We start from the raw sequence: 10,430 nt of genomic DNA, 5'->3' as shown, positions 1-10,430 counted from the left end.
ATGCTAAGTAGACTAAATATGTAGCTAGTGTAAAACGTACTGGGCCGTAAGTTAAGGTTTATCAGTCAAATAGGCTACATATATGAAAACAGTTGCAGCCTACCTCTGCTGATTTCGATCATAATAGCCTAGGCAGGCTACAGCCGTAAAAGTCGACGGCTCCGATTTCAAGAGAGAATACTGTTTATGTAGAAAGAACAAGACTTAGTTGTTTATAAACGGCTTAGGTTTATTAGCTACAACATCCTCACGAAGCTAGCAAAACAACTGTTTAGCCCTGGTACCGTGGCTCCCATAGGACATAAAGTGAGTCAAAAGGAACTCGCAACAATAATTCCCAGGGGCTACATAGCGAACATACAACTGTTTATTAAGGCTTTTCATGCCAATTACATTGGCATATGCTACGCAGTGTATGTGTGCAGTGTACTCTCGCACGCAAATTACACGCCGTTGATGGGCCTCTTTAATAGCTATGACTTTTGAAAGCTCAGGCTGGTAGTCAGCTTGGTAACTAGCCTAAATCATCCTGGTCAAGCTGGTAACTGTCAATGATGTATTATTGTTATGTACTATTAGGCCTGCTTATTAAAATACTCTCTCTCTCTCTCTCTCTCTCTCTCTCTCTCTCTCTCTGTAGGACACTGGCAGACTGTCACCTGTCCACCAGGCAGTCAATAGAAGCTGTCCCCATGGTGTCAAGGACAGACAGGAGCTGGAGAGACTGGGCAACATGCTGCTGAGGCTGCAGACAGGGCTGAGGGACAATCACAGCCTCACCCTCACAGCCTAGGTTAACTTCAATGTACTGGAGGACTACTCTAGAAATTGTTGGCTTTATTACAGGAACGACAGAAAGGAGGATATGACGTGGTTTGTTTGTGTTGCACCAGAATACAAGGGCAGCATCGTAGAGGACCGAAATTGTTTTAGATTATGGCACTCCAAGGAGTGTGACTCATTGCAGACATAGGCACTAGTAAATGGACTTCTAGTCTTCGCCCAGTAGCTCAGTTTGTCACTGGTCATTTTGCCTCCCCTGCATGCTTTTAATTTGTTCCTATTTTGACTCTTTGTGTATTAGGCTATAGGCCTAGTGGAATGTATGTACAAAGGATATTGAAGTTATTAAAAGCCAATTACCATATGCCTTATTCTTATCATATTTTGTAATTCAAATTTTCCATGTAACTTGCCCTTTGTTTTCAGGTTTGAATGAGAGGATGTACTTTTTACATTACATTTGTATTGTCATTCAGCAGATGTTCTTATCCAGAGCAACTTACAGGAGGAGTCAGGGTTAAGTGCCTTGCTCAAGGGGACAGATTTGTCACCTAGTCGGCTCGGGGATTCGAACCAGCAACCTTTCGGTTACTGCCCCAATGGTCTTAACCACTAGGTTACCCCTCAATGAAGTTATTTCAATAAAGCTCTTGATTTATTAATATTATATTACTTGCGTATGTCTTTCCTTGTCATATGCAAGACTAAATGCCATATGTAATATGTTTTGGTGCAGATATCTAGTAAATATACAATCGAGATAAGAAAGTGTATGATAACGGAACATTCCATAAAATTCTAGAAAAATACCACTGTTCACTAAAACGGCTGTCACAGTAAAAGGTATTACTATTCTAATTCCAGATTTTCAGCCTTACAAAATAAGGAAGACTTAATACGCTCTAAATGTTTCTTTATCTTCATTAGGAGGTTGCGTAAATGGCAGTTGTTTGGGGGGAAAGAATAGATTTTTGTATAAGAAATATTTTCACAGGTGTTTTCTCGTGACTGATTACCATTTGATTGATGTTGTCATATCATTTGAAAGGGCTGTTTCTCAACTTACAAAATATGTATCATGTTTTCATATATGGTTTGACACCAGTAAATGTAGCTCATTAATGCACGCAGAGTTCATGGTCTTTCAGCCAGTTTTTGGATTCAGACATTTTCTAGGTTCAAAATATACTGGTTAATACAAGAGGATTCTAATACCCCATAACTCTTTACGCCACTATTCAACAAGGGACCAGCTTCCGCATTCGGAATGACTGGGAGTGAATGGTAACAGCACAGAAAGTTCAGCATCAAAGTGAAAAATAAACACAATTGTAGTGAATTTCAGCAAACACATAGCATAACTGCTTTACTGTCATTTTATTAATTTAGAATTTAGATTTTTTTATCTACAGCCATTTTATTACTGGATTTCCCAAACGCTGGTCACGTTTTCAATGCTAATCCTGTAGAATTTAGCAACACTACTGGTCCCATTTATTTTCAAACGCTTCTGCATGGAATTATTATGTTACCTTAACCTTCTCATCTTCAACCTGGGCCATTTTTGGGAACTCCTGCAGTAATGCAACAATACCAATATGGAGATTTACAGTTACAGTTGCTTATTTTTTCTCTCCTGAACTAGGTTAGTCGAAGCCACGCCCCCTTTCAGCTAGGGGTGTATTCCAGCCTACAACACCGCATCATTGGTCAACAGCATAAGAGTGGTGATTAGATAGATTCTGAGAGCCTCAGCCAGGCGCGTGCCTTCAAAGGACAGGAGAAAAGTAGGCGCATGCCATGACTGCCGTCAAAAGCCTGGAGAAAATGCGATCGAACTCATTGAAGTACCCAAATTACCTTGTTCACGGGATGTTGAACAGGGTATGGTAGTAGGTGCCAGGCGCACTGGTTTGAGTGTGTCAAAAACTGCAATGCTATGGTCCATCACCCAAAGGACATCCAGCCAACTTGACACAACTGTGGGAAGCATTGTAGTCCATGCCCCGACGAATTGAGGCTGTTCTGAGGGCAAAAGGGGGTGCAACTCAATATTAGGAAAGTGTTCCTAATGTTTTTTACACTCATTTTATGTGTGCTGTAGTAATACAATTATATTCTCCTATATTAACAGAAAATAGCAAATGTAAGATCTCGCCTTATTTCCTCACCCCCTTCTGAGTTGCTTGGCACAGTGAGAGGCTGGTGGTCAGGAGCACTGGAGGTTGCATCTTCTCTCTCCAAACCAGTGGTTATGTCTGTCAAGTGAGTGCAGTAACATCATTGTTAGTCTAGACATTAACTAGAATCTAGATATCTACAGATGATTACATGATGTATCTTTTAATCAATCGTTTGCAAGGTCCTCTTGTTGAAGTCGTTGCGTCTACAGAACTGTAACTGTTAAAGACATAATATAAACTGTATATATTCAATAATAAAACTAAAATATTATACTTTATAATACCGTTTCATAAACAAAATAAGTAACATAGCTGTGGTAATTCTAAAGTAAAACAAGGACTGCATCAAACGTGTTACTCCTTCAGTCATGAGCTGGGGTGTGACATCATCAATTTGATGCTTATGAATTCTTCAAATGGGGTTTTGAAACTCTTCAAACTAGTTGCATGTGTTTTCATTGTGAAATGCTAAAATAGATATCTATAAAAATACCCTAAAATAAAAGATGACATTCTGTATTGCTGTCTCATATTCTAAATGTTTCTGAAAATGAGATAACTTTTGTTCTCAAAACAAAGGTCTGGGTGTACTGCCAAATTGCAGATACTGATAGTGAGGATTTGTTCAGTCAGTCATTTGCATGAACACAGAAAACGGTTATTAGAAAAGCACAAACATAGAACACAGAAATGTATGAATAGAAAAGCATCAACATAATATTTTCCATCACATTCCATCCTCTTATCACATTTACATTTACATTTCATTTACGTCATTTAGCAGACGCTCTTATCCAGAGCGATTTACAAATTGGTGCATTCACCTTATAGCCAGTGGGATAACCACCAGTGGGATAACCACTTTACAATATACAATAATATTTTTTATTTTTATTTTTTTGGGTGGGGTAAGGGGGGGTAGAAGGATTACTTTATCCTATCCCAGGTATTCCTTAAAGAGGTGGGGTTTCAAGTGTCTCCGGAAGGTGGTGAGTGACTCCGCTGTCCTGGCGTCGTGAGGGAGCTTGTTCCACCATTGGGGTGCCAGAGCAGCGAACAGTTTTGACTGGGCTGAGCGGGAACTGTGCTTCCGCAGAGGTAGGGGGGCCAGCAGGCCAGAGGTGGATGAACGCAATGCCCTCGTTTGGGTGTAGGGACTGATCAGAGCCTGAAGGTACGGAGGTGCCGTTCTCCTCACAGCTCCGTAGGCAAGCACCATGGTCTTGTAGCAGATGCGAGCTTCGACTGGAAGCCAGTGGAGTGTGCGGAGGAGCGGGGTGACGTGAGAGAACTTGGGAAGTTTGAACACCAGACGGACTGCGGCATTCTGGATGAGTTGTAGGGGTTTAATGGCACAGGCAGGGAGCCCAGCCAACAGCGAGTTGCAGTAATCCAGATGGGAGATGACAAGTGCCTTGATTAGGACCTGTGCCGCTTCCTGTGTAAGGCAGGGTCGTACTCTCCGAATGTTGTAGAGCATGAACCTACAGGACCGGGTCACCGCCTTGATGTTAGCGGAGAACGACAGGGTGTTGTCCAGGGTCATGCCAAGGCTCTTTGCACTCTGGGAGGAGGACACAACAGAGCTGTCAACTGTGATGGCGAGATCATGGAACGGGCAGTCCTTCCCCGGGAGGAAGAGCAGCTCCGTCTTGCCGAGGTTCAGCTTGAGGTGGTGATCCGACATCCACACTGATATGTCTGCCAGACATGCAGAGATGCGATTCGCCACCTGGTTATCAGAAGGGGGAAAGGAGAAGATTAGTTGTGTGTCGTCTGCGTAGCAATGATAGGAGAGGCCATGTGAGGATATGACAGAGCCAAGTGACTTGGTGTATAGCGAGAATAGGAGAGGGCCTAGAACTGAGCCCTGGGGGACACCAGTGGTACGAGCACGTGGTGCGGAGACAGATTCTCGCCACGCCACCTGGTAGGAGCGACCTGTCAGGTAGGACGCAATCCAAGAGTGAGCCGCGCCGGAGATGCCCAACTCGGAGAGGGTGGAGAGGAGGATCTGATGGTTCACGGTATCAAAGGCAGCAGATAGGTCTAGAAGGACGAGAGCAGAGGAGAGAGAGTTTGCTTTAGCAGTGCGGAGACCCTCTGTGACACAGAGAAGAGCAGTCTCAGTTGAATGACCAGTCTTGAAACCTGACTGGCTTGGATCAAGAAGGTCATTCTGAGAGAGATAGCAAGAGAGTTGGCTAAAGACGGCACGCTCAAGAGTTTTGGAGAGAAAAGAAAGAAGGGATACTGGTCTGTAGTTGTTGACATCGGAGGGATCGAGTGTAGGTTTTTTGAGAAGGGGTGCAACTCTCGCTCTCTTGAAGATGGAAGGGACGTAGCCAGCGGTCAAGGATGAGTTGATGAGCGAGCTGAGGTAAGGGAGAAGGTCTCCGGAAATGGTCTGGAGAAGAGAGGAGGGGATAGGGTCAAGCGGGCAGGTTGTTGGGCGGCCGGCCGTCACAAGTCGCAAGATTTCATCTGGAGAGAGAGGGGAGAAAGAAGTCAAAGCATAGGGTAGGGCAGTGTGAGCAGGACCAGCGGTGTCATTTGACTTAACAAACGAGGATCGGATGTCGTCAACCTTCTTTTCAAAATGGTTGACGAAGTCATCCACAGAGAGGGAGGAGGGGGGGGGGGATTCAGCAGGGAGGAGAAGGTGGCAAAGAGCTTCCTAGGGTTAGAGGCAGATGCTTGGAATTTAGAGTGGTAGAAAGTGGCTTTAGCAGCAGAAACAGAGGAAGAAAATGTAGAGATGAGGGAGTGAAAAGATGGCAGGTCCGCAGGGAGTCTAGTATTCCTCCATTTCCGCTCGTCTGCCCGGAGCCCTGTTCTGTGAGCTCGCAATAAGTCATCAAGCCACGGAGCAGGAGGGGAGGACCGAGCCGGACGGGAGGATAGGGGACATAGAGAGTCAAAGGATGCAGAAAGGGAGGAGAGGAGGGTTGAGGAGGCAGAATCAGGAGATAGGAGGGAGAAGGATTGAGCAGAGGGAAGAGATAGGATGGAAGAGGAGAGAGTAGCGGGAGAGAGAGAGCGAAGGTTGCTACGGCGCATTACCATCTGAGTAGGGGCAGAGTGAGTAGTGTTGGAGGAGAGCGAGAGAGAAAAGGATACAAAGTAGTGGTCGGAGAGTTGGAGGGGAGTTGCAGTGAGATTAGTAGAAGAACAGCATCTAGTAAAGATGAGGTCAAGCGTATTGCCTGCCTTGTGAGTAGGGGGGGACGGTGAGAGGGTGAGGTCAAAAGAGGAGAGGAGTGGAAAGAAGGAGGCAGAGAGAAATTAGTCAAAGGTAGACGTAGGGAGGTTGAAGTCACCCAGAACTGTGAGGGGTGAGCCATCCTCAGGAAAGGAACTTATCAAGGCGTCAAGCTCATTGATGAACTCTCCAAGGGAACCTGGAGGGCGATAAATGACAAGGATGTTAAGCTTGAATGGGCTAGTGACTGTGACAGCATGGAATTCAAATGAGGAGATAGACAGATGGGTCAGGGGAAAAAGAGAGAATGTCCACTTGGGAGAGATGAGGATTCCTGTGCCACCACCCCGCTGACCAGATGCTCTCGGGGTATGCGAGAACACATGGTCAGACGAGATGTGTGATATCACTTGTGTGATAATAATCATTACATTTTAATGTAAGCATTTAGATTTTAGCTTCTATATCAAAATATTCTATACTCCTATTAAAGTAAGGGAAATCAACACAGAAAAAAACCAGACATACCCTTCATTCTGGGTTAGACAATCTAATTAGTATGGTAATATTATCATCATAATAAAGGTTATCCTTCTATTAACGGGAGTGAATTTATCAAAAATACACACACATACACAGCATGTTAAATAACACATTTAGACAAAGTAAGAAAAAACACACACGCTGCAGCCCATTTGGCAATTTGGGATCCCCAACTTCCAAACAGGGATTCCAACCAAGTTGCAGGCGTCCACTCTGGTTGTGGGAATTATTCTTAGCAACAGTGGCAATGTATTCGGCGAGATCAGTCATATTAGAAGAGTGATCTGGGACAAAAGTACAACATTCATTGCCAATGATTGCACAAGTGCCCCCTTGACCTGCCAAAAGATAATCAATATATATTCACTTGGATCTCAGGCCCTATCTATGCTTAGTGTAACTATATGTTCACTTGACGATACATACATGTACTATATTTTTGACACTGAATGTTATCAGATCTTCAACCAAATACCTAATATTAGATCGATAAACAGTAAACGTATTAATCATTACCTCGTATCATTCTTATGTTAGAAATATTGTTCCGGTATTAACTTTTTGAACTTGTCAGAGTTTCGTCGGGAAAAGTCTGTTAACAAAGACATTCCTTTCATTAATACTGGAGGGGGAGAGTCTTCTTCTCTTTAAATTTACGACAGGGCGTGAGCTGTCAACCCGGCACTTCCCTCTGCGGGTGGGAGGGTGTCTGGTTGAAGCTCTCCCTGCAAACCTGATCTGACCCATTTTGGATCCTCCCAGGACAGTCATGACAATTACTACTACCTGATTCAGGAAATCCAGACAAATTATTTACTGTATGACAAATTATTACTACTACCAATATTCTTAATACAGATTTCTAAAACAAATGTCAAAGAGAATATCAACACACAGTTGAAACCATTATTTCCCCCCTAATTGCTTATACTCCCCTATCATCTTGGCGATCTCACCGCAGAGTTACAGGGTTAGGGAGTTACAGGGCTAATCCTTAGGGAGAAATCCCGACCATCCAGCAGATCCAATCTGGTGAGATTTGTTATTGAAGCTAGACAAAAACAAAGAAAAGAAAACAACAACAGCAATACAAATACAGTGGGGAAAAAAAGTATTTAGTCAGCCACCAACTGTGCAAGTTCTCCCACTTAAAAAGATGAGAGAGGCCTGTAATTTTCATTATAGGTACACGTCAACTATGACAGACAAATTGAGAAAAAAAACCCAGAAAATCACATTGTAGGAGTTTTAATGAATTTATTTGCAAATTATGGTGGAAAATAAGTATTTGGTCACCTACAAACAAGCAAGATTTCTGGCTCTCACAGACCTGTAACTTCTTCTTTAAAAGGCTCCTCTGTCCTCCACTCGTTACCTGTATTAATGGCACCTGTTTGAACTTGTTATCAGTATAAAAGACACCTGTCCACAACCTCAAACAGTCACACTCCAAACTCCACTATGGCCAAGACCAAAGAGCTGTCAAAGGACACCAGAAACAACATTGTAGACCTGCACCAGGCTGGGAAGACTGAATCTGCAATAGGTAAGCAGCTTGGTTTGAAGAAATCAACTATGGGAGCAATTATTAGGAAATGGAAGACATACAAGACCACTGATAATCTCCCTCGATCTGGGGCTCCACGCAAGATCTCACCCCGTGGGGTCAAAATGATCACAAAAACGGTGAGCAAAAATCCCAGAACCACACGGGGGGACCTAGTGAATGACCTGCAGAGAGCTGGGACCAAAGTAACAAAGCCTACCATCAGTAACACACTACGCCGCCAGGGACTCAAATCCTGCAGTGCCAGACGTGTCCCCCTGCTTAAGCCAGTACATGTCCAGGCCCGTCTGAAGTTTGCTAGAGTGCATTTGGATGATCCAGAAGAGGATTGGGAGAATGTCATATGGTCAGATGAAACCAAAATAGAACTTTTTGGTAAAAACTCAACTCGTCGTGTTTGGAGGACAAAGAATGCTGAGTTGCATCCAAAGAACACCATACCTACTGTGAAGCATGGGGGTGGAAACATCATGCTTTGGGGCTGTTTTTCTGCAAAGGGACCAGGACGACTGATCCGTGTAAAGGAAAGAATGAATGGGGCCATGTATCGTGAGATTTTGAGTGAAAACCTCCTTCCATCAGCAAGGGCATTGAAGATGAAACGTGGCTGGGTCTTTCAGCATAACAATGATCCCAAACACACCGCCCGGGCAACGAAGGAGTGGCTTCGTAAGAAGCATTTCAAGGTCTCTACCTAGCAAGTTAAACGCTTGAGTAGGTTGTGCTGGATATTTTTAATGTTTGTGCTTTTCTAATAACTAATTTCTGTGTTCTATTCATGTGCTTTTCTAATAACCGTTTTCTGTGTTCATGCAAGTGACCGACTGAACGAATCCTCACTATCAGTAGCTACAATTTGGCAGTATGCCCAGAACTTTGTTTTGAGAACGAAAGATCTCAGTTTTAAGGTCTCAAATTAGAGAGAAGAAGCCTCGTGAGGTATTGGTCTGTCACATGTTATGAACCAGTATTGGTCAGTCACATTAAACAAAATGGTAATGATGAATTAATTATGCTAAATCATGCAAATATAACTTGTCTGTGTATAGCCGTATATAAGACAACTGCTGGGACTGCCCCAGCAGAGCTTCTGACAGACCTTCACTATGGTGCATTAAGTTTGTTGGAACCTCTCCAGCGCGCTGACAATAAACAATGATTCATTTAAGATTGACTTCGAGTGTCCCTGTGTAAGAATTTCCACAATAATTTGGCGTCACGAAAAAGATCATTGATTCTGCCTGCGGAGCTTTCCAGTGGGGGTCTGCAAGAAAAACCGGTGGTGCATTTTATGAAGCGTGAGGGAAATTTCCATCTGACCAAAAGAGGACGAGGACCCGCCCAGACCCTTACTGTGAGCTGCCTAGGAGGAAACACATAATCTGCCAACAATTGAGGGACAGCAACTGATTTCAGTAAGTCAATTTATTGAGTATTATACGTATGGGAAGTGGCAAGACTATAGAGCCCATAGCACATAGCATTTATGATTATATAAACTACTGAGACTATAGACACTGAGAGACTATACAGTGAGGGAAAAAAGTATTTGATCCCCTGCTGATTTTGTACGTTTGCCCACTGACTAAGAAATGATCAGTCTATAATTTTAATGGTAGGTTTATTTGAACAGTGAGAGACAGAAAAGCAACAAAACAATCCAGAAAAACGTATGTCAAAAATGTTATAAATTGATTTGCATTTTAATGAGGGAAATAAGTATTTGACCCCCTCTCAATCACAAAGATTTCTGGCTCTCAGGTGTCTTTTATACAGGTAGTTGAAGTCGGAAGTTCACATGCACCTTAGCCAAATACATTTAAACTCAGTTTTTCACAATTCCTGACATTTAAACCTAGTAAAAATTTCCTGTCTTAGGTCAGTTAGGATCACCCCTTTATTTTAAGAATGTGAAATGTCAGAATAATAGTAGAGAGAATGATTTATTTCAGCTTTTAATTCTTTCATCACATTCCCAGTGGGTCAGAAGTTTACATACACTCAGTATTTGGTAGCATTGCCTTTAAATTGTTTAACTTGGGTCAAACGTTTCGGGTAGCCTTCCACAAACTTCCCACAATAAATTGGGTGAATTCTGGCCCATTCCTCCTGACAGAGCTGGTGTAACTGAGTCAGGTATGTAGGCCTCCTT

This window comes from Coregonus lavaretus (assembly GCF_964263955.1).
Source record: "Coregonus lavaretus genome assembly, chromosome: 1".
In the NCBI taxonomy this organism is placed as follows: Eukaryota; Metazoa; Chordata; class Actinopteri; order Salmoniformes; family Salmonidae; genus Coregonus; species Coregonus lavaretus.
This window is presented reverse-complemented; position numbering follows the sequence as displayed.